Raw genomic sequence first — 22,628 nt, 5'->3', positions numbered from 1 at the left:
CAACAATAAAGCAAGCTGCCACACTTGTATGTACGTAAACAAATTAATCATTATGTCTGCACATATGTCCATACAAGCAGCGGAGAGAAACGCACAAATACATGCACATATTTGAAATACTCCCAAAAGTAGGCAATCATCGATGGAAGTATCACTCACATATACACGCGAATATGGCTATGCGAGAAGCTATATTAGTGCATCTGTAGTTATAGCTGGTGAGTTTATGCTGGTAAACAAATAGTAAATTCTAGAAACACCTAGAAATATGCGAACGAGACATCACAGAGTATAAAAGGAGTTAAAGCTGAGTAATCAGTAATCAGTTTGATTTAAGCAAGCTACTGGTTGTGAAGTATCAGTGTTATTGTGAAGTACTTTAATAAAGGCCAGTTTGCATTATTGAACGACTATTAGAGTTATTTATTCAACAGTTTCGCGATACGAACATTAGTAGAAGGTGTAAAGTAAGTGGAGTTTCACTAAATTCGTTACAATATGTATAATAAATATATTTTGAGTTAAATGTCATTGAAGCAATATAATCAACAAAAAAGTCTCAAGTAAAAAAACAAGTGTATAAATACTGTCCATACAGCGATTATGTAAGAATGTCGAGAAGCTCGCTAGATATACGGGGACTTCAAGACACGAGAATCTCGCGAGAAGTCGAGTTCTCGATTTCTCGGGTATCGAAAATCTCGCTTGTGTTCGAGAAGAAATCGTAAGCTCTAATTTTATACGAGAGCCTTCCATAGTAGAATCACCTCCAATTTTTGTTATTAAAAAATGTACTAACTGCTTCACAGCTCAGAATTAATTTTGTAACTAACAGCACATAAGAAAATATATAACATGAACGTGCAAATATTGCAGCATTTTTGCTACACAAACGAGAGTAAACGAACACACAAGAGCACATAGGCACACACACACACACACACTCATACAAAAAATAGGCTATCTATAGTAGAGCAACCAAGCATTATGACAACCACTGCGACATCTGTCATGCCCATTGGGTCAAGTGGTAGGTTTTATCAAAATCACTTGTCAACAGAATGCCACAACGAACGCTGCTTCATACAAAAGTGAAGGTATACATACATACATGCATACATACAAAGGTACATCATAAGAAGGCTATGCAACTTGGCTTAAAAACGTTTCACAGCACAAGAGACAAAGTCACATTTCAAAGCGACTTTTTTGCTCCCTTGATGCACTTTGGTGTACTTTGAGTGTATATTCTATATGTATGTACATATGTATGTAGGTAAAAAGTTATTGTGTAATAATTGTGTAACAGTATCTCGGTATGTTAAAAACACTTTGTTACTAGCGTGGTATGGCAGACAAACTTTTTCAAGTGTTATGCGACTAGCGCAAAACTGTGGAAATGTTATGGACACGTAAATAAATCGAGACTATAGAGTCCTATTCTGGCGATTTTCATATAACTCCACTGGCAAGTTGGAATCGCTCGTATAAGCTTTTATATGAACCTTTTATATATATCTCAATGCTGTGTGTGAGTGTGGAGCAGGGATCCCTCCATCATACTTTGTATGTAATTATACTCAGCGTGCTTTGCATACAGAGTATGTTAACTTTGGCAACACAACGGTCAGGATGGAAGCAGGAATTGACTTAGCCATATCCGCCCGTCCCCCCATGCGGGTCCACCTGTGGGTTAGGGGTTATAATATGCCCACGGTAGGTATACCGGTCGTAAAAGGCGACAATAATACCATGGCTAACCAGTCCATGAGTAAGCTGACTTTACTCGAAAGGGAGCAGGGTGGGCGCGGCGTATCACCCTGTGGGACCCTTAGCATGGTCCTTATAAAAAGTGCCACCGCGGGAGCAAGAAAAACCAGATGTGATCTGAATATTCAGGTCTCACCTTCCTGTCTTGGGATGGCTCCCTTGTGGGAGCATCGCGGTGGTTGTGGTTTCAAAAAAGAGCTCACTTTATGGCACGCGCTGAGTATACTAGTTTACCCTGAGGGGCAGACGAAAGAGTTGATTACATCCCATAATTGTGACAACCGGAAGCATAAAATGAAGCATAATGGAGAAACGTATGTCTATCGTCAGCCGAAAACAATCGATAATTGTACGAATGGGCCGGTGCTCATTTTGTTTTTTGAGATGTTTGAAGCTGCCTTAGACTGCGTTGCGAATAGGAGGCGTTCGCATAATTTATGGCCACATCCAAAATTGTGGCAAGATTTGACGTTTTCAGCTAACAGTAGTGGGCGGACTGCTTTTTCGAAGATACTGCTGAGCCGGGAAAGCCTTCCAACACAGGTCTATGGTTGAAAAGGTTGACCACAGCACTAAATTGTGGATAAACGGAGCGCAGTTAGAGAAATAAAGAGGAAGTTTATACAACCAGCGAGTTTATTGGCGTTGTATACCACAGTATCAAATAATGATGAGAAATACGTGGGCATGTATAAGTGGCAAAAAATGTGGATCTAAGTTGCAAATAAAACTGAATGAAACGTTTGACTGTATTCAGTTGCAACATGATCCTAAACGCACAAGTACCTGTGACTAATGAGATGTATCTTATTGTGCAAGTGGTCTAGTACCGTGTTTAAGGAAGATGTATCTTGCGAGTATTTATGTCGTAAGTACTTGTGAGGATCACTGTCTTTTGTCCGAACAACAGATAGTTTTATTTTTGTTGTTTTTGTTGTTGTTGTAGCGATAAGGTTGCTCCCCGAAGGCTTTGGGGAGTGTCATCGATGTGATGGTCCTTTGCCGGATACAAATCCGGTACGCTCCGGCACTATGGCATCATTAAGGTGCTAGTCCGACCATCTCGGGAACGATTTATGTGGCCACATTAAAACTTCAGGCCATTCACTCCCTCCCTACCCCCAAATTCAATGAGGAGCTTGGGGTCGCCAGAGCCTCGTCTGTTAGTGAAACAGGATTCGCCGCGGATAGGTGAGGTTGACAATTGGGTTTGGAGAAGCTATATATTGCGCTGGCAACCTGAAGGGTTGCGCTACACAGCCCCTTGAATATGGTACTTTAGTCGCCTCTTACGACAGGCATACCTACCGCGGGTATATTCTGATCCCCTAACCCGCTGGGGGAGATAGTTTTATTCACAAGGAATTTGCTTTGATATTGCTTAAAGGCGGCACCTCCCTCCAATGCTATTCACCATCTTGTTATGATCCAAAACTGCCGTTCTCTGTGAGCCAACTACCGATATCATCTATCAGTGCAAGTGTCTTTCCAGCATGAATAACTACTTAAATGTTCCATGGAGTGAGAGCGTCATACAATGCGTCTCAAAATGGTGCATAGCATAGGAGGGAGGTGCCGCCTTTAAGCAATATCAAAGCAAAACCAGTTCGTCGTCAACAATGTATCATACTGTTACGAATATTAGCAAAACTAAGCAGTGACGTGAATTCACATCAATAATTCAATCATTATGTATCTACATAAACGAAACAATAATTGCGTCTACACATATGTACCATGAACGTATACGAGCAGCGGAAAATCAGTGCACAAACACATGCATATATCTGAAATACTCCTGAAAGTATGCAATGAGAGAAGCTATAAAATCGTGTAATTGTAGTTACAGCTGAGAAGTTTGAGAGCTGAAGGCAACTAGTAGATTCTGGAAGCGCCTAGAAGATGCGAACGTTGAAATCAGAGAGTATAAAAGGCAGCAAATGTAGAGGCGCTGGAATTTAGTTTGGTTTGAGCTATCAAGCAGTTATTGATTAAGCACGCAATCTGGCGGGCAATAGTAGAGTTTCATTTGAACTATCAATCAGTTTGGTTGTTAAGCAAGCTATATGCAAAGTATAAGTGTTATTGTGAAGTACTTTAATAAAGGCCATTTTTCCATTATTCAATATTGGAGTTATTTATTCAACAGTTTAGTGACACGAACTTAGCAAAAGGGCAAATAAGAGTATTTGCAAGTAAATTCCTTGCAATTGGTGTCACAAGAGGAATTGTTGAATAAATTCGGAAGATTGGGAATACAACTTGGACATGGCAAAGTTGAGTGAATTGACGATCCAGCAACTGAAGGAGGAGTTGGAAGTCCGTGGATTCGTTACTTCTGGGGATAAATCCCAGCTAAAAAAACGACTAAGCGTAGCTATGGTGTTTGAAAGAATCTACAATGCTGAGTAGTATGTCTTTCATTATGATAGCGACAAAACAACAACAAAAATGGAAGAAAAAACCGAAACACCGCAGACAGTGACGAGTACAATATCTGTACAAACATCGACAATGGCATCTCAGCTGGAGTCACAGGAGGCACGCATTTCAGAAATGGCGTCGCAAATGTCATCTCAACTGGAAGCGCAAGAGGCATGGAATGTCGACAAAAATTTCGGAACAGGTATCATCACAGCTCTTTGCGAAACTGGAAGAGCAGGATGCAAAAATTTTACAACTCGAGGACAAAATTGATGCCGAGATAGAAGCGTTGAAAGGTCTTATGCAACAGTTACAACTAAATCGCCCAGCTGTTCCAGCGAGCAATCCGAAGGCAAAAACTCCATCTTTTGACGGCTCTGTTCCTTTCGAGGTATTCAAGCTTCAATTTGAGAAGACGTCAGCAGTGAACAACTGGAATGCTGAAGATAAAGTTGCTGCTCTATTCATAGCATTGAAGGGGCCACCAGCCGAAATCCTGCAGACGATTGCCGAGGGAGAGCGGAAAAACTATTAAGCATTGATGGCCGCTGTCGAGAGACGTTATGGAAGCGAGCATAGAAAACAGATATACCAAATTGAGTTGCAAAACCGTTACCAAAAAGCAAATGAGACATTACAGGAGTTTGCTTCGGATGTTGAAAGATTGGCTCATCTTGCAAATGCGGACGCACCCGTGGAATACACTGAAAGGGTAAAGATTCAGAGTTTTATTAACGGCATACGGGACGTCGAAACGAAGCGAGCCACATACGCGAACCCAAAGCCAACGGTATCCCATGCACTCACTCAGGAAACAGCGTCACTTTTGAGTAAGCCCGCATACAAAGCTCATCGCGAGGAAGTGGAAAGACCAGATTGGGTAGACACAATTTTGGAAGCACTCAAGGGATTACAACAAAACAATGCCGGAGTTATGAAGTGTTACAAGTATGGTAACCCAAGTCACATTGCGCGCATTGCAGCACCGGTCATGGTAGTTCCAACTTGGCTGGTCTTAAACGCAAAGCTGTAGGAGATAAACAAGAGCGAGTCAAATGTAAAGATCGAGAACTTGCCCCAGCTATTGAATGTCGTGTGATACCTATCTCGCAAACTGGAAGGAAATGGAGCAGTCTTACCGTCAAAGGAAATGTGGATGGCAAGGAGCGTGTACTGACTGTAGATACGGGCGCATCTCATTCCTTGATCCGATCTGATTTGGTCAACAGGAAAGTAAAGCCATTACCTGGAGCAAGATTGCGTACGATTACTGGCGAGTATAACCAAGTCCGGGGAAAAGTGATCTGTGAAGTCTTAATTGGGAAGGTCATGGTTTTACACAAATTCGTTGTGGCGGAGGTTGTTGATGAAGTTATATTGGGAGTGGATTTCTTGGTTGACCATGATATCAAGATCGATACGCAGAGAAGGGTGATGCGTTATGAGAACCAAGATGTGCCACTTAATTTCAGTTTGGAAAAAGGGTTCAGCAGTAAGCGAGTGCTGGTAGAGGAGATTCGACAGAGACCACGAAAGTCAAGGAAAGTTGATGGATCGAATGGGCCAAATAAAGCGAAATCAAAGGTACCAGCGAGAAAAACACTGGCATTGACAAACCCTAATGGACGCACTAAAAACTGAAAGAATTTTCCAGAAAGAATGCAAGGGTGGTTTCAAGCCAGCGCGCAATACTGTTGTAAAACGTCAAGACGATACTGACGATGCAAAGTCAATCCGTCAAGATCAAGCTCTGCGAGGGAACGATCCAGGATAATGAGTAGTAAGATGAAACACAGGTACGAGAAAATAATTCGGAAGGTTTCCGGGAGGGAGATTTGGTACTGCTATACAACCCTCACCGGCGGAAAGGTGTTCCATCCAAATATCGGTGAAGTTGGGAAGGCCCGTACAAAGTTGTGAAGACGATCAGTGATGTCATCTACTACATACAAGCAATTGGGAAAGCACGAAATAGAAGAGTGGTACATTTGGCGATGCTTGCAGCGTTTAGATCGTCCCGATCAGACTTAGGTGGAGGGCAGTGTTACGAATATTAGCAAAACTAAGGGGCGCTGCTATCTCTAAGCCGATGCTAAGCAGTTACGTGAATTCACATCAATAATTCAATCATTATGTATCTACATAAACGAAACAATAATTGCGTCTACACAAATGTACCATGAACGTATACGAGCAGCAGAGAATCGGTGCACAAACACATGCATATATCTGAGAAACTCCTGAAAGTATGCAATGAGAGAAGCTATAAAATCGTGCAATTGTAGTTACAGCTGAGAAGTTTGAGAGCTGATGGCAACTAGTCGATTCTGGAAGCGCCTGGAAGATGCGAACGTTGAAATCTGGGAATATAAAAGCCAGCAAATGTAGAGGCGCTGGAATTCAGTTTGATTTGAGCTATCAAACAGTTATTGATTAAGCACGCAATCTGGCGGGCAATAGTAGAGTTTCATTTGAACTATCAATCAGTTTGGTTGTTAAGCAAGCTAGTTGCAAAGTATAAGTGTTATTGTGAAGTACTTTAATAAAGGCCATTTTTCCATTATTCAATATTGGAGTTATTTATTCAACAGTTTAGTGATACGAACTTAGCAAAAGGGCAAATAAGAGGATTTGCAAGTAAATTCGTTACAATACATTGTTGTGGTACGGCTGGGCAGAAAAGGTTGGTCACATTTCCTAAATTGCGACAAAACACAAATCTCATGCTGATTAATATGTTAATCATATATCGAGATAACAAAATCAATGAAGGAGGGATACTGAGACAAGCACGGAGCTCGCGGTGGATTGGTACCAACTTGTTGGGCCGCCGATTAACGGATATTGAACAGTGTTTAAGTTACACCGTGGGTTAGGCCTTCTAAGACAGGTACTTACGTAACTTCAATACTCCCCCTGAGGGCTAGTGGTCAAGAATATACCCTCGGTAGGTATACCGATCTTAAAAGGCGATCACAATAGCAAGTAGCAAATTGATGTCATCGTATTAGTGACGAAATAAAAGGCTAACCAATCCTAGGGTGACGTTTACTTGAAACGGAGCAGAGTGGACCCTTTGTACCGCCTGCGATATCCTATCGTGGTCTATAAAAACTAGGTGTAGGATAAGCCAGTTGTAATCTAATGCAATGTATCGTATGATACTTGTATTCAGGTTCGAACTCCTACCTTGAGGATTCGGATGAATCGCGGGGGTTGTGGGTTCATGGCGTATTGTGGTGTTTGGGTTTGGCTTTTTTCTATTGGCTTTTCCTAAATACTTCAAACTCACTTTCGTGGAAGTCGACAATAAAGCATACTTAATGAACCTATGCAGTCGCTTCTTCGTTGGAGTTGGTAATAAAGTATTCACTTCGGAGTAATGCGGTCGTTTCAACCTTCGAATCAGACAATGAAGCATTCTCTTCGGAGTAATGCAGTCCTCTTCGGTGAAAGGTTGGCATACAGTTCACTCGTGAAAAACTGCCTCAATATTTTCTGGTATATGCACAAGTATGTCAAAGACTCTTCTGCGAAAGGTCAAAGAAAAGGTTGATCACATCCCAAAATTGTGAATGTTGAAAATTTAAATGCAGTATAAAAATTGGTTGAATAAATAAGGCAGAATAAAAATTGGTTGAATAAATAGAGCATAATAAAAATTGGCAGAGGAAAAAGTTGATATAACTGGAAGCATCAAAGTAGCATAGACGGTCTCTCGTTGTGGATAATAAGTGATCATTGTAAGAGTGGGTTAATGCCCACCCTCCTTTTTGAAATTTTTGACTGATATTGAGACTTCGCTAGACCATGACCTCCACATCATCTGATACTTGAGCGACTGCGCTTAGTACTTGTGATAAATGGAGATGTCTCTATGATACATCGAAGTACTTTTTCACAAAGAACAGACATTTCAATCTTGTGTAAATGTTATCAATTTAGGCCAGGTTGTAGTTACATCCCTGAATTGTGATCCAGGAATTTTTTGGTGCTCAGAACTAGCTGTTCACATCCCCTAATACTTGTATTAAAATTGCGGAATAGTATCATGTATCTGATGAGCCCAAATATCAGAACATTTCACAGCGAAGTACTTCGTAGTTGAATTCAGGGTAGAGCTGCCTTACAACCGGATGCCTTAAAATGACGGAAGCTTGATAGACTCCATATCAAACCAAGGTAAGAAGTTGTAATTGAAACGTCCGATTACAAGCTAAGCTGGTACCAATGATTCGAGCATTGAAGTGTTGAGGTAGACAACATGGAGCCGATAGTTGGGCCAGTGATCATGCAATTAGATCCGTGTCTGTCATTGGGGGGTTGCGACTTAAGCACCTATCGTAATTGTCCGTCCGCCTGTCTGTGCATACGATAACTTGAGTAAATATTGAGATATCTTATTGAAATTTGGTATATGGGTTCCTTGGCACTCATCTCCCATCGCTATTTGAAATGAGCGAACTCGGATGATAACCACTCCCACGTTTTACATATATAACATCTTGGAAACGCACAAAAAAACTTGATTATTTAGTAAAGAATACACCTAGAATGTTGAAATTTGATATGTTGACTGATATTGAGACTCTTGATAAAAATAAAAAATAAAAAATTTGAAAATGGGCGTACCACCGCTCATTTGTGATAAAATCGATTTTACAAATATTATTAATCATAAATCATAACAAATTTCGGCACAGAAGTTGCTTTTACTATAAGGAATGGTTCGAAGAAAAATGTATGAAATCGGTTAAGGCATACGCCCACTTTTATAAAAAATATTTTTAAAATTGTTGTGGACGAATAAAATAAGCTATATGTTTGCAAAAACGAGCTTTATATCAATAATATATCTTTCCCCAAGTGGAATTATAACACAAAGTTAGAAGATATTAAAATTTGTGAAAATGGGCAAGACACTACCCCTTTTCTGACTAAGCAATTTTCTATGTTTCAGGAGCCATACTTGAAGAAAATTTATCAATTGAGAGTAAATACTTTCCTTATAGCAGGAAATATTTCTACTAAAAACGGGCGCGATCGGTTAAGGATCACGCCAACTTTGATTAAACAGATGTTTAAAAGGGTCGTAGACTAGACCAATAAGATACATCGTAGTACAAAATAGTGTTGTATCAATAATATTTCACTTACTTCGGTTACGCCCGAACTTAAAAACCCTTACTTGTATTAAATTGCAATCATGAAATGTTCTTTTAAATCAAATGTTCAGTGTCTACATAAAAATTATTTTGCTAACAAAATTTTAAATTTATTCCAAGCTAAAGTCATAACCCAGACATATCGCCAATTAAATACCGATTTCATATAAAATCCATGCACGCAAAGCCACACGCAACTTTTCAGTCAGAATTGAGTTTGGCTCTTCGATGCCTTAAAATATTTACCAATACAATCAAAATACAGCTGTTGGTATGTTTATTGGACGGTCGCCGTGATGTGATGGTAGCGTGCTCCGCCATCCACACCGAAGATCCTGGGTTCACGCCCCGTGAAAAGCAACATCAAAATTTGAGAAACAAGTATTTTCAATTAGAAGAAAATTTTTGTAAACGGGGTCGCAAGCACTCCAAGTGTATTTCTGCCATGAAAAGCTTCTCATTGAAAACGCATTTGCTTTGCAGATACCGTTCGGAGTCGGCGTAAGACATGTAGCTCCTGTCCAGCCAATTTTTAATTTTCAAATTGGAAGAAAAGTTCGGCCCCTTCGGAGGTTATCGCGCCTTACAGCTATTTTTTATACTCAGCTGAGAAGAGCTCACAGAGTATATTAATTTTGTTCGCATAACGGTACCCCGTAACGGCATAAACTAATCGAGATAGATATGGACTTATATATATCAAAATGATCTGGGCGAAAAAAGAAATTCGTTTAGCCATGTCCGTCCGTCCGTCTGTCCGTCCGTAAACACGATAACATGAGTAAATTTTGAGTTATTTTAATGAAATTTGGTATGTAGGTTCCTGGGCAATGAATGAAATCTGACCACGCCCACTTTTTCGATATCGAAAATATCGAAAAACATAAAAAGTGCGCTAATTCATTACCAAAGACGGATAAAGCGATGAAACTTGGAAGGTGGGTTGACCTTATGACGCAGAATAAAAAACTAGTCAAATTTTGGACAATGGACGTGGCACCGCCCACTCTTAAAAGAAGGTAATTTAAAAGTTTTGCAAGCTGTCATTTGGCAGTGGTTGAGGATATCACGATGAAATTTGGCAGGAACGTTACTCCTTTTACTATATGTGTGCTAAATAAAAATTTGCAAAATCGGAAGACGAACACGCCCACTTTTTAAAAAAAAAAATTTTAAGTCAAATTTTAACATTATTTGTCTCGTTCTTCACCGTCAGTGTTTAGAAAAACTGAAATTTTTGGTTGAGCTCAAGGCCGGGTTTTCTTAAATAAAACTTCAGTCTGAAGTCGAAGTATTGAAAAATAAAAACAAAATAAAATACACATCCAAGTGTTTTATTTAAGAAAACCCGGCCTTGAGCTCAACCAAAAATTTCAGTCAAATTTTAACAAAAAATTGAATATCTTTACAGTATAAGTAAATTATGTCAACACTCATCTCCAATAATGATATGGTGCAACAAAATACAAAAATAAAAGAAAATTTCAAAATGGGCGTCGCTCCGCCCTATTTCATTTAATTTGTCTAGAATACTTTTAATGACATAAGTCGAACAAAAATTTACCAATCCTTGTAAAAGTTGGTGAGGGCATATGGGCGTAATGGGTTGAAGCCACGCTCAGTTTTTATACACAGTCGACCGTCTGTCCTTCGGCTCGGCCTTAATATGATAACTTGAGTAAAAATCGATATATCTTTACTAAACTTAGTTCACTTACTTATCTGAACTCACTTTACCTTGGTAATAAAAATGGGTGATATCCGACTATGACCACGCCCACTTCTTCGATATCGACAATTTTGAAATATGAAACAAATGTCATAATATATTCGAAATACGAAAAAAGGGATGAAAAATTGTGATTGGATTGGTTTTTTGACGGAAAATATAACTGTAAAACTTTGTAAAATGGGTGTGACACCTACCATATTAAGTAGAAGAAAATGAAAAAGTTCTGCAGGGCGAAATCAAAAGACCTTGGAATCATAGCAGGAATACTGTTCGTGGTATTACCTATATAAATAAATTTGCGGTACCAGACAGATGATGTTTTGGATCACCCTAGTCCACATTTTGGTCGATATCTCGAAAACGCCTTCACATATACAACTACCACCACTCCCTTTTAAAAGCCTCATTAATACCTTTAATTTGATACCCATATACGACAAATTATAGAGTCATCCCTGGTCCACCTTTATGGAGATATCTCGAAAATGCGTCCACCTATAGAACTAAGGCCCACTCCCTTTTTAAAATACTCTTTAATACCTTCCATTTAATACCCATGTCATACAAACACATTCCAGGGTTACACTACCTGCCTACATGGTTATTTTCCTTTATTTTTTCTCCAAAGCTCTCAGCTGATTATTTAATGTTCGGTTACACCCGAACTTAGCCTTCCTTACTTATATTACTAACCTTTATTGCTGACATACAAGCACACGTGTACTCGTTTCAATGTTTGAGTGATTGACTTTGAAAATAATTTTGAAGCCAATTGACAAAAGAGATTTATGACTTCGATGTGTTCAGTGTCGTGTCGAAATGAAACGCGACTCACGCACAATTACGAACTAACTCAAATGTGATTGAATTTCATAGATTATAAAAAAATAAATAAATAAATGTAAGGCGCTATAACCTCCGAAGAGATCTTCCAATTTGCGTCGTGCTCCTCTTGATTTTTCCCTACAAATTGACCGGACGGGATCTACATGTTTTATGCCGAGTCCGAACGGCATCTGCACGGCAGATGAGTTTTCACTGAAAGCTTTTCATGGCAGAAATACACCCGGAGCGCTTGCGAAACACTGCCGAGGGGCGACCCCTATTAGAAAAAATTTCTTCTAATGCGCCTGAGCTTTATAGCTAATGATAAAGACGAGACTGTGTGCATGCTACGGGCGAAGAAAGGCCTTTAAGAAATATCTTAAAGAACATGGACGCTCTAAAATATACCACGCAATTCCAAATTTCTAGGAATGTTTATCCTAATCTCCATAAGCATATTTTCCCACGGTAATATAAGCGTGAGGTTAGTGCAAGCGTAAGCGTAGTCTTTGGAAGTGGTATGGTATATGGGCCAATACAGAATGTAAGCATAAGTGTAGTCACTACACTGAAGATTAATGTGAGAACATTGCTTTCTGTGGTAGCTTTGATATTAGCGAAATAAAGATAAAGCACGGCACAGAAAGTAAAGTAAAGAGAAGCAAAGAAGAGGAGAGGAGAGGAAAAGGAAAGAAAGATGAGAGGTCAAAACCCAAGCCAGAACCGACACACGGACGAAGTGTTCACGGATTATTATTGATTAGTAATTGATTTGATATCGTCGGGTCATAGCCGTGTTAGCCATTTCTTACCAACGAATTATCGGTTTGTCGTAAGAATGTTATCGACGAGAAATATATGAGTAATCGACTTACGAAATGTTATTGTTGTGCTATCGATAACAGAGATTATCGATGTCCTATCTATTTTTTATCAGCGAGTTAGGTTTTTTATCAAAAAGTTATCGATTATTTATTGCAAAGTTATCGAATTGTTATCGAAAAGTTATCAATTCGTTATCGGAGTCCTGCAAACGTTTAATCGGCATATTATCGATTTTCTATGGAAAAGTTGTCGATACGTCATCCAAAAATTGCCGTTTTATTATCGAATTGCTTCCCATTGTTATCAAAAAGCTATCGGATTTTGTAAAGCTATCGATTTGTTATCAAAAATACCTTATCGAAAATTAACCGAGTTACAATGAAAAAAATTTATATTTATTAACGACTATTTATCGAAAAATCATCGAGCTACCATCGAAAACTTTTCGGATTGTTATCGAAGTACTACAAATTTGTGTTCGAAGTCTTATCAAAAAGTTATTTTGTTATCAAAAAGATATAGATTTGATACCGAAAAGCTATGGATGTTTTATCGAAGCAATTTGTTATCGAAGCAATATGCTATCGACACATTTTTTAAAACTTCAATATAAAATCGATGACTAATAACTCGAGGGTGATAATTTGTTATCGATAATACTTAAGCCTTTTATAGAACAATAACTTGCCGGTATCGGTAGTTACCATTAAGAAACCAGTCAAAAGTCCGAAACTATTTATTTCTGATTAATTTACTTCTGTTGTGGTCCAACTTCAAGCTTTGGGTGAGCTCTGGTTAACTTAAAAACGTTAGTTTTCTGGACGTACGCCTGTTTGTCTACAAATCGAGCTTGAAGAGAACTTGGTACTCATGTACTTATTATATGAGAATGAGGAAGCACCGATCTTGTCAGCCATAATTGGGAAGGAATTACCCTAGTTATTCGTAGTTATGCTCGGTTTCTGATAGTGCGACCCTTTATCATGCGGTTTCATTAATTTGATGCAGAAGAAAATAGTAGAAGGTGCAGAGCTTAACCGCTCTTGACATTCTGTTACTGGCACATATTGACGGAAACTTGGAAAAAAAACCAACCAGCCACCCAGCGTAAATCCACTACTGAAACATGATAAAAGTTTTGCCTTCTCGTCACTGGAATCTCCACCTTATGATGCATGGTCATCAGTTTTACCACACCTTCGGAAGGGTTTTAAAACGAGCCTCAAAAATTATGGCGCTACCTTGCGGCTGTAGTAGCATCACTGGAATCTCCACCTAATGATGGATGGTCATCAGTTTCACCACACTCTCGGAAGGGCTTGAAAACGAGCCTCAAAAATTGTGGCGCTACCTTGCGGCTGTAGTAGGCTTTTCCAAGCATCTACAGAGTTCGAGTACCCTCCCGCTGTCTTTCGACCCGGCCTCTGATGTGCACATCATTCCCTCTTTACTTCACATCCCTGTGCCCGTATTTTCCATCTGTTTTTTTTTCTTCTTTACTCTATTCCTCTCAATTTCCGTATTGCTTCTTTATATATTACCCGTCGTGCGGAGAAATTTCAGAGCTACACGGCTTAACATTTTGGCAGTTATTGTTGAAACTGTGGCCTCGCTATCTTTCTCCGCTTCCATAGGCGGTTTCCTTTAAGAATACCTTCTTGGCCAGAGCATACTCTTTCATTGCCATATCCAACGTGTTTTTATTCGCGGGATTATCTTAATTTCCGTATAAGCTACGCGTTAGTCTCGCGAAAATGTGCGTCCAATTCGACTCCAAGTTCTTTGAATGTGTTCTGACACTCTCAAAAGTACTTATCTAGTAGCCAGTGATAAATCCCTCCATACACAGCTAATACTAAAAACAAAATTGTCCCACCCCTCTCCCACCCCACCCCCCCCCCCCCCCCTTTATTTCCTGCAAAAAAAACCTGCTTATGAAGAAGCAGGAACGGATATACAAGATAAAAGTTGGCTTTGTTCATCTTGCAGGTTTAATTAAAACCACTTCATATTTACTCTAATTCTGCGTACTAATTGAAAATGAGCGAAAAAGGCCAAGCCATAAGTACGCAAAGAAGTTCAAGATAGCGCATCTGCAATTCATCCTTAAAGACGTTTGCAATGGAGAGCGATGGTAATTATGCAAATTGGATGCAATTCATGCAACGTTTATTGCAAGGTAATTCACAACTCGTTGCATAGCAAATCCTCACAAATACGAACATTATTAAGGTGGGTGCATTTGAGTTGGCTGGAATTTTGTACATCGCTCGCGCGAGGAATGCTCTTAGAGATGACGTTAAGGAGAGAGCTAGTTGCAATTTTATATTTTTAATACAAAAATGATATGCGGGCGGCTACAAAGTAATGCAGTAAAAATAAGACAAAATGTAATGGTTATTTCCTAAACTATAAATCAGCCACTAATATTTTGAATATGAAATTTCCATAGTTGGGGATTGGAAATAAATATTAGCATTTTATATCCTTAATTTTCAGTCTATTTCATGTTTGTTCGCAAATTTCATTACGAAATTGAGGAATTTTACAATGGTTTTTTAGTAACTTTCCGTAGGGGTAGAGTCTTGAAATTTGAGACATACTTGAGAACCCGTTGCCATTGCAACATGAGGGAAAAAATTGTCGTTAGGCGGAGCAGGGATCGTGACATTTTAAAAGTTTGGCAAAATTGGGAAATTTTGCGCTCGAAATCTTAAATTTTCGTAAAATTAAATTCTTAGAATACAAAATTCTTCTAAATGGGGCAGGGATCAACATATTTAGAGATCTTTGGAAAATTTCTTCAGAGCATATGCAATCTTTTGATCGATTTTCAAGTAAATTTTCATTGAGCTAGAAACTTGAAACCGTACTCTAAGATCCGTGCACCGTAACAATGCAACAGAGAAATTTCGATAAGTTGTGTCGTCGAAAACTTCGTACTCAATCGGAGAATCTAGTGATCAAGTTTCATTAAGACTTGACATTAAGCTACAAACTTGAATCCTCACACATATTTAGATGACCGATACAATGCAACAAAAGAAGAAAAAAATTCCGTAGGGCGTCACAAAGGTCGGAATGGTAACCAGCTCAGACGAGTCTAGAAATCCTTCGACTGACTTTTATGTAATTTCCTGGAAGCCTAGGGGCTTGTATTTCAGAAGCGACAGGGGGTGAAATACCGATGGCAAAAAGTTCCGCTAGGTAACGTACGATATATATATCAGAAACTTACCATTGAGCTACTAAGAAAATTCATAACTTATAATCATGTGATCGATTTTAGACGTACTTCATAGGACAAAGGGAGCATCACAAAAATATCACAAAAAGTTCCTATAGGAGAAGCTCAGGTCGTTGTATTTATCGACTTGAACAGTAGAAATCTTCCGATAAATAACTAAAAGTCTTGCTATTATTGTCGCATTTTTTCTGGCGTTGACGAAATGGAACCAACTCCAAGGCCGGTGTCAACCCAGTGAGTCAGCGCAATAACACCTATCGAATTTTTAACGCTGCTCAGTAGTGAGTTCGTGGCATCACTTGCGCTATTAAGTCGAAGGATGTGCGTCAAATTTGAGTTTGATATATTGGCACTACTTGCGGCATTGGGTTGATTACGGTAATGCTGATAGTGCACCAGAGAAAGCTGTAAGCAAATGTCGCCCGCTTCCCAAACGATATCAGTCGTCGGCGGAGTTAAAGTGTTGCCAGGTGATAAAGAGTCAATAACTCAACAACGACCTGAGTTACAAAGCCTTACTTGCCATTGAGCTGCAAACTTAAAACTTGAAAGAATATAACAAAATTCTAAACACTTAACAAATAAGAACACGTTCAAAAGGCTTGCCCCCTACTTCTGCCAAGTCGTAGGACATGACAACGTCGAAAGTGTCAGTTGAAAGAACTGCAAGATGAAATTATTCGAACTAGCACCATCTCATAACGTGATTGTTCGAAAATCGTGGAATTCGCTGTAGGTGTCGTACAGTAATAAAACGCCATGTCTGATGCCTTGCTTCACTTTGAATGACATTCCGTTCAGCACGAAGTTGATGATATAGGTTGAGCAAAAAATTGCGAGTTTGAAACCGTTACAAAAAATTTATTTTACCAGAGAGCACAAAATATATGGAAACTGGGTATTTCATCCACAGTCCCAAGAAAATTGTCCTGAAATTTTTGTACAATGTAACTAAAGCAAAAAAGGAGTTACTGAGTTAATAATTTATCGCTGCAATAAGGAGGGTAGTCCCTCCTTTGGTGATCAATTTCAGGCTCTGCCCTTGGGCTTAATATATATAGTACTAGGGTGGCCCATATAAAACAAATTGCATTTTTCTATTTTATATCTATGATATTATTGTAGGCGGTATCATATATTTGTACAATTTGATCCCCCTGATTAGAGGCGGTTAAAGGGTGTCGCGCTTTGGTTAAAGTTCACAAACCAAAATGTATACATATGTGTTACTAGCAGACCCACCAGAAGTTGTTCTGTCCTAGCTTTGGTTTATCTGCATAACTTTTAAAAATCTTTTACCTCTTACTTCCCCTCTCTCCACCTTTTCTTTAACTTTTTTTCACTCTTCCCTATGCCTTTCCCTCTTCCTCACTTCTTTTCCGCTCCATCTTTACCTGTTTTCGTTCTTCCTCTAACTCTATTTCTATCTTCTTCCCTCTTTTCTTTTCTCTCTAGTGTTTCTTACTCTTATCCATCCCTTGCTCCCACTCCCAGTCTCAACGAGATCCTAGTCACAGTCGTTCCCTACTCCATTTCCCGAAAAAAAAAGTGTCGTGAATACTTATCTGGGAAAAGGGATACCTATATGTGACCCGGTCTATGAAAAGGTGGCTTATGACTCAAAAAAGAAATTGCGAGAAACAGCTGTTAAAGATAAACGATGCATTTCTTCAGTTTCTTAGTAGTAGTAATTTTTTTTTGATCCATAAGCCACCTTTTCATAGACCGGGTCACATATACCAAATTTCAGATTAATCGAACCGTGAATAGAATTTTTTTGAATAGATCGTCCACTTCCCGGCAATAATCTTAACAGGAATGCTGTCCTATCTTTCAAGTTGGATCAAACTGCATACGGTGTGCAAATTTCAGTAAAACCGGTTAAATAGTTTCGGGGTCCATCGTGAACAAATAACGTGACACGGAATTTATATATATTAACTAGCAAACCCGGCAGACATTGTTCTGCACTAAATTTAGTCTATCTGCATACATTTTAATAAACTGTTTCCGTCTAAATCTGCCCTCCCTCATCTACACTTTTTCTTAATCTTTTTATTCACTCCTCCCTCCGTCTTTTCGCTTGATCTATATCCATCTTCGTCTCATTCTATCTCTTTCTCAGTCTCCTTCTCTCTTTTCTGGTATCTCAAGTTCTTCTCATATTTCTTCAACCCTTACTGGCAGTCCCAGAGGGTGGTATTTTGTTCCAGTCCAACTCCGAGTCTCAGTCCCAGTCCTAGTCCTAATCCCAGTCCCAGTCCGTCTCTGGTCTACTTCCCGGAAAAAAGGATCGTAGATACTAATATAGGCAAATTTATATACCAAATTTCAGGCAAATCGAATAGGACGTATGTAAATAGGTATGTGGGTATTATTAATTAATGCCTTTATTTCGGCTTCGCATGCACATTTATCAGTTTTGCCAAGTTGATGCGACTAAATCGAATATCACAATAAAAATTACTTTAAAGCTCGCAGAAACAGCTTTCATTTGATATCCATAATACACACACATTATAGAAGTATGCGGGTCCACGTTTTGGCCTATATCTCTAGACCCTAGTCACCCAGGGGTATGAAAACTACGCTCTACTAAAGCACTCATCAACAGCTTTCGCTTGATATACATATTCTAAAAATACATTCTAGGGGTACCCGAGTCCACGTTCTGGCCTATATCTCGGGACCCCGTGCGTCGATAGCAACCAAACCTTTGTAATAACCGCCGCGTGAGATATACGCAACTTATGGGAAAGCTTGAAGAAAATCTACCGACGCATCTGTTCAAACACCGGCGAACCTTTCTTTTATATATATAGATATGTGGTGGTGCAACGTTGCGTATGAGTGACATACATAAGAATCATTTGGAGCTAATATATAATTGTGACTGTCAAATAATAGACAAATAATTTGCAATAAAATAATATTGCGACTATAAACTGAGATATAACCTATCCTATCTTTCAAGTTACATCAAACTACACACGGGGTGAAAAGAATTTCAAAATCGGTTCAGTAGTTTAGTAGTCCATCGCGTGATTTTTATATATAAAGATATTTTTTACCTTGGTATTACGTTTGACTGGAGAAAATCAAAAATCTTAATATATAAAAATCACGTGTCACTATGTTTGGCGCCGATGGACTCCTAAACTACTGAACCGATTTGGAATTTGTTTTGCACCCCGTGTGTAGTTTGATCTAACTTGAAATATAGGATAGGTTATAAGTTTATAGTCGCAATATTATTTTATTGCAAATTTTTTTATTTGTTTATATGTAATAATAAAATGTTACGTATACGCACCGGCACTCACATTTTCAGGGGTGTGGTTGGTGTTTAATTAAACAACGTGCTTATCAATAAAAAATATTATAGCGAATGATATCAAATATAGCACATCACCAGGACCGCCGAGAGGGTGGGGGTTTCTGAGGGGGCCCGCGATTTAGAGGTACTATGCCATTTTTTTTTTAATTCAGGAGAGTCTTTAGTTGTTCCGTGTGCAATTTTTAAGCCGAATTTCAAAAGCAACGAAAATCTGCATTTCGTTTTAATATTATAGTGAAGTGTGATAAATAAAAATCTATATATATAAAAAGAAAGGCTAAAATATATGTTAGTTGGTCGCCGGTGTTTGAAGAGATGCGGCGGTCGATTTTGTTCAAACTTTCACACAAGTTGCGTAAACCTCATGCGGTGGTTACTACATAGGTTTGGTTGCGATCGACGTACAGGGTCTCGAGATATAGGAAGAAACGTGGACCCGAGTACCCCTAGAATGTGTTTATACAATATGGATATCAAATAAATGCTGTTGATGAGTGCTTTAGTACGGAGTAATATATTATCCAGAGACGGACTGGGACTTGGATTAGGACTAGGACTGGGACTGAGACTCGGAGTGGGACTGGGACTGAGACTCGCAGAGGAACTGGGAGAGAGACTGGAATAAAATACATACCACCCTCTGGGACAGGCAATAAGGGATGCAGAAGAATGAGAAGGAATTGAGAGAAGAGAAAAGAGAGAAGGAGATTGAGAAAGATATTGAATGAGACGAAGATGGAGATAGATGAAGCGAAAAAGACCGAGGGAGGAGTGAATAAAAAGATTAGGAAAAAGTGAAGAGGGGGGAGGGCAGAGTCAGACCGAAAAAGCTTATTAAAATGTATGCAGATAGGCCAAATTTAGGGCAGGCCAATGTCTGCCGGGTTTTCTAGTATAATATATAAGAACCGCCCTAATAAACATAATGAATGTATACATTTTAAAAGCTTGTTACTCATGTAAACACGCAACAAGCAGCCAACTGTGACCAAATGAAGTAGCGATTCAGCTAAAACTTTCTGGCTGAGAAAGTAATAAAAGGAACAGCGGAAAGCTTTACAAAACGCGATTTGCTACTTTATTTTATATTCTTACGACAGTTGAAAACATGAAAAAGCCTTAATAAATATTGCTCAATGAAATTAGTTGTTGCGCTTAAAACGCGTGTAAGATTAATGTTAAATTAAAAGCTACGTCATTTACTTGCATTCGTTTTTTCATCACGTAAAAGTGTGAATGGTTTTTCATATGCTTTTAACTGTGAATATGCAAAATTATTTTTATTCCTTGATCTACAATTATCCGCTATGTCATGGAAATTAAAATTCATAGAATGTATTTTAGATATTAATTTTATATTTTCGTTATACATTGTAATAATGTTAAGAGGAAAGTACTTTTGCGTAACACAAACCTCGACAATCAATGTTAGTGGTGCATAACGCCGGCAGAGCTTCGTATACAAATGCAACTTTTTTTGTAGTAGTATATGTTAACATGGAGAATGTTTAAGCATAGAGTTCACGCATGAGATGTTTACTGCTAGAATTACAAGCCAAAACTGATTGACTACTTGCTTTCAGTGTTGCCATTTTAGCTCTTTTCAAGCTAAACTTAGCTTTTTTTCTCTTTTTAGCTTTTTTCAAAATTTTAGAATATCTAGATAAACAGTTCTATGTAGATTAAATTTGAAGAACATTGAATGAATTTGGGGTAGATTTAGAAAATTTGAGGGGCTAAGGAACAGCTCATGTTAGCATTATGGTAGGCAGACATCGGGGCGTAGTAACTATATTAAGGCAACATCACCTTAATATAATTTTCGTTCCTTGTGTTTGCCACTCGATTCTATGACTGTATCATCTACTTCGAAACCGCTTCCGAGTGAAATTGAATTTTTGATTTAAGAAAAATTTAACTGGGTTTCTAGTCCACATGTAGACAAAAGAGCTATGCCATGATACATATTGTAACGAACTTAGGGAAATTCCGCTTATTTTCAAGTTTCTACTAACGTTCGTATCGCTAAACTGTTGAATAAATAACTCCAATATTCAATAATACAAAATGGTCTTTATTAGACTACTTTGAAAATACCTCACAATAACACTTATACTTCGCAACTGATAGCGTGCTTAAATCAAATTGATTACTGCTTACTCAGTTTTCGTTCCTTTAAATTCTCTGCTGTCTCGTCCGCATATTTCTAGACGTTTCTTGTTCTAGAATTTACTATTTAGTTACCAGCTATAAACTTACTAGCTATAAACAACAGATGCACCTTAATACTTCCACCGATGATTGCATACTTTTGTGAGTATCTCAGATATATGCATGTGTCTGTGCGCATCTCTCCGCTGCTTTTATGTACATATATGTAGACATAATGATTGATTTGTTTATGTAGATACAAGTGACTGCTTAGTATCGGCTTAGAGATGATAGTATCCCTTAGTGTTGCTAATATTCGTCACACTGCCCTCCACCTAAGTCTGATCGTCCCGATCATACAAATCTCTCGATCTAACCGCGCTAGCCTCTATTTCGTGGTTTCCCAATGGTTTATATGCGGTAGATGGTATCACTGATCCTCTTCACAACTTTGTATGAGCCTTCCCAACTGCACCGAAATTTGGATGGAACACCTTTCCGCCGGTGAGGGTTGTATAACCGTACCAAATCTCCCTCCAAGAAACCTTCCGAATTTTTGTTCTCGTCGTACCTGTGTTTCATCTTACTACTGGTTCGTTCCCTCACACTCTATTTTTTGGCCAACGAACTACTTCGTAGAGCTAACGCTTGACGGATTGGCTTTGCATAATCAGTATCGTTCCGACGTTTCACAACAGTAGTGTGCCGTGGCTTGAAACCATCCTTGCATTCTTTCTGCGAAATTCTTTCCTTCGTTTTAGTGCGTCCATTTTGGTTTGCCAATGGCAGTGTTTCTCTCGCAGTTATCTTTAATTTTGCTTTGTTCGGCCCATTCGTTCCATCAACCTTTACCTTTGACTTTCGTGGTCTTTGTCGAGTTTTCTCCACCAGTACTCGATTACTGCTGAACTCTTCCTCCAAACTGAAGTTAAGTGGTACATCCTTGTCCTTATAACGCATAATCCTTCTCTGCATATCGATTCTGATGTCACGGTCAACTAAGAAGTCCACTCCCAATATTACTTCATCAACGATCTTCGCCACAACGAATTTGTGTAGAACCATGACCTCCCCAATTTAGACTTCACAGATCACTTCTCCCAGGACTTGGATATACTCGCCAGTGACCGTACGCAACCTTGCTCCAGGTAA

Source organism: Eurosta solidaginis, chromosome 4 (assembly GCF_040869045.1).
Source record: "Eurosta solidaginis isolate ZX-2024a chromosome 4, ASM4086904v1, whole genome shotgun sequence".
Taxonomy (NCBI): Eukaryota; Metazoa; Arthropoda; class Insecta; order Diptera; family Tephritidae; genus Eurosta; species Eurosta solidaginis.
Note: the sequence above shows the minus strand (reverse complement) of the source record.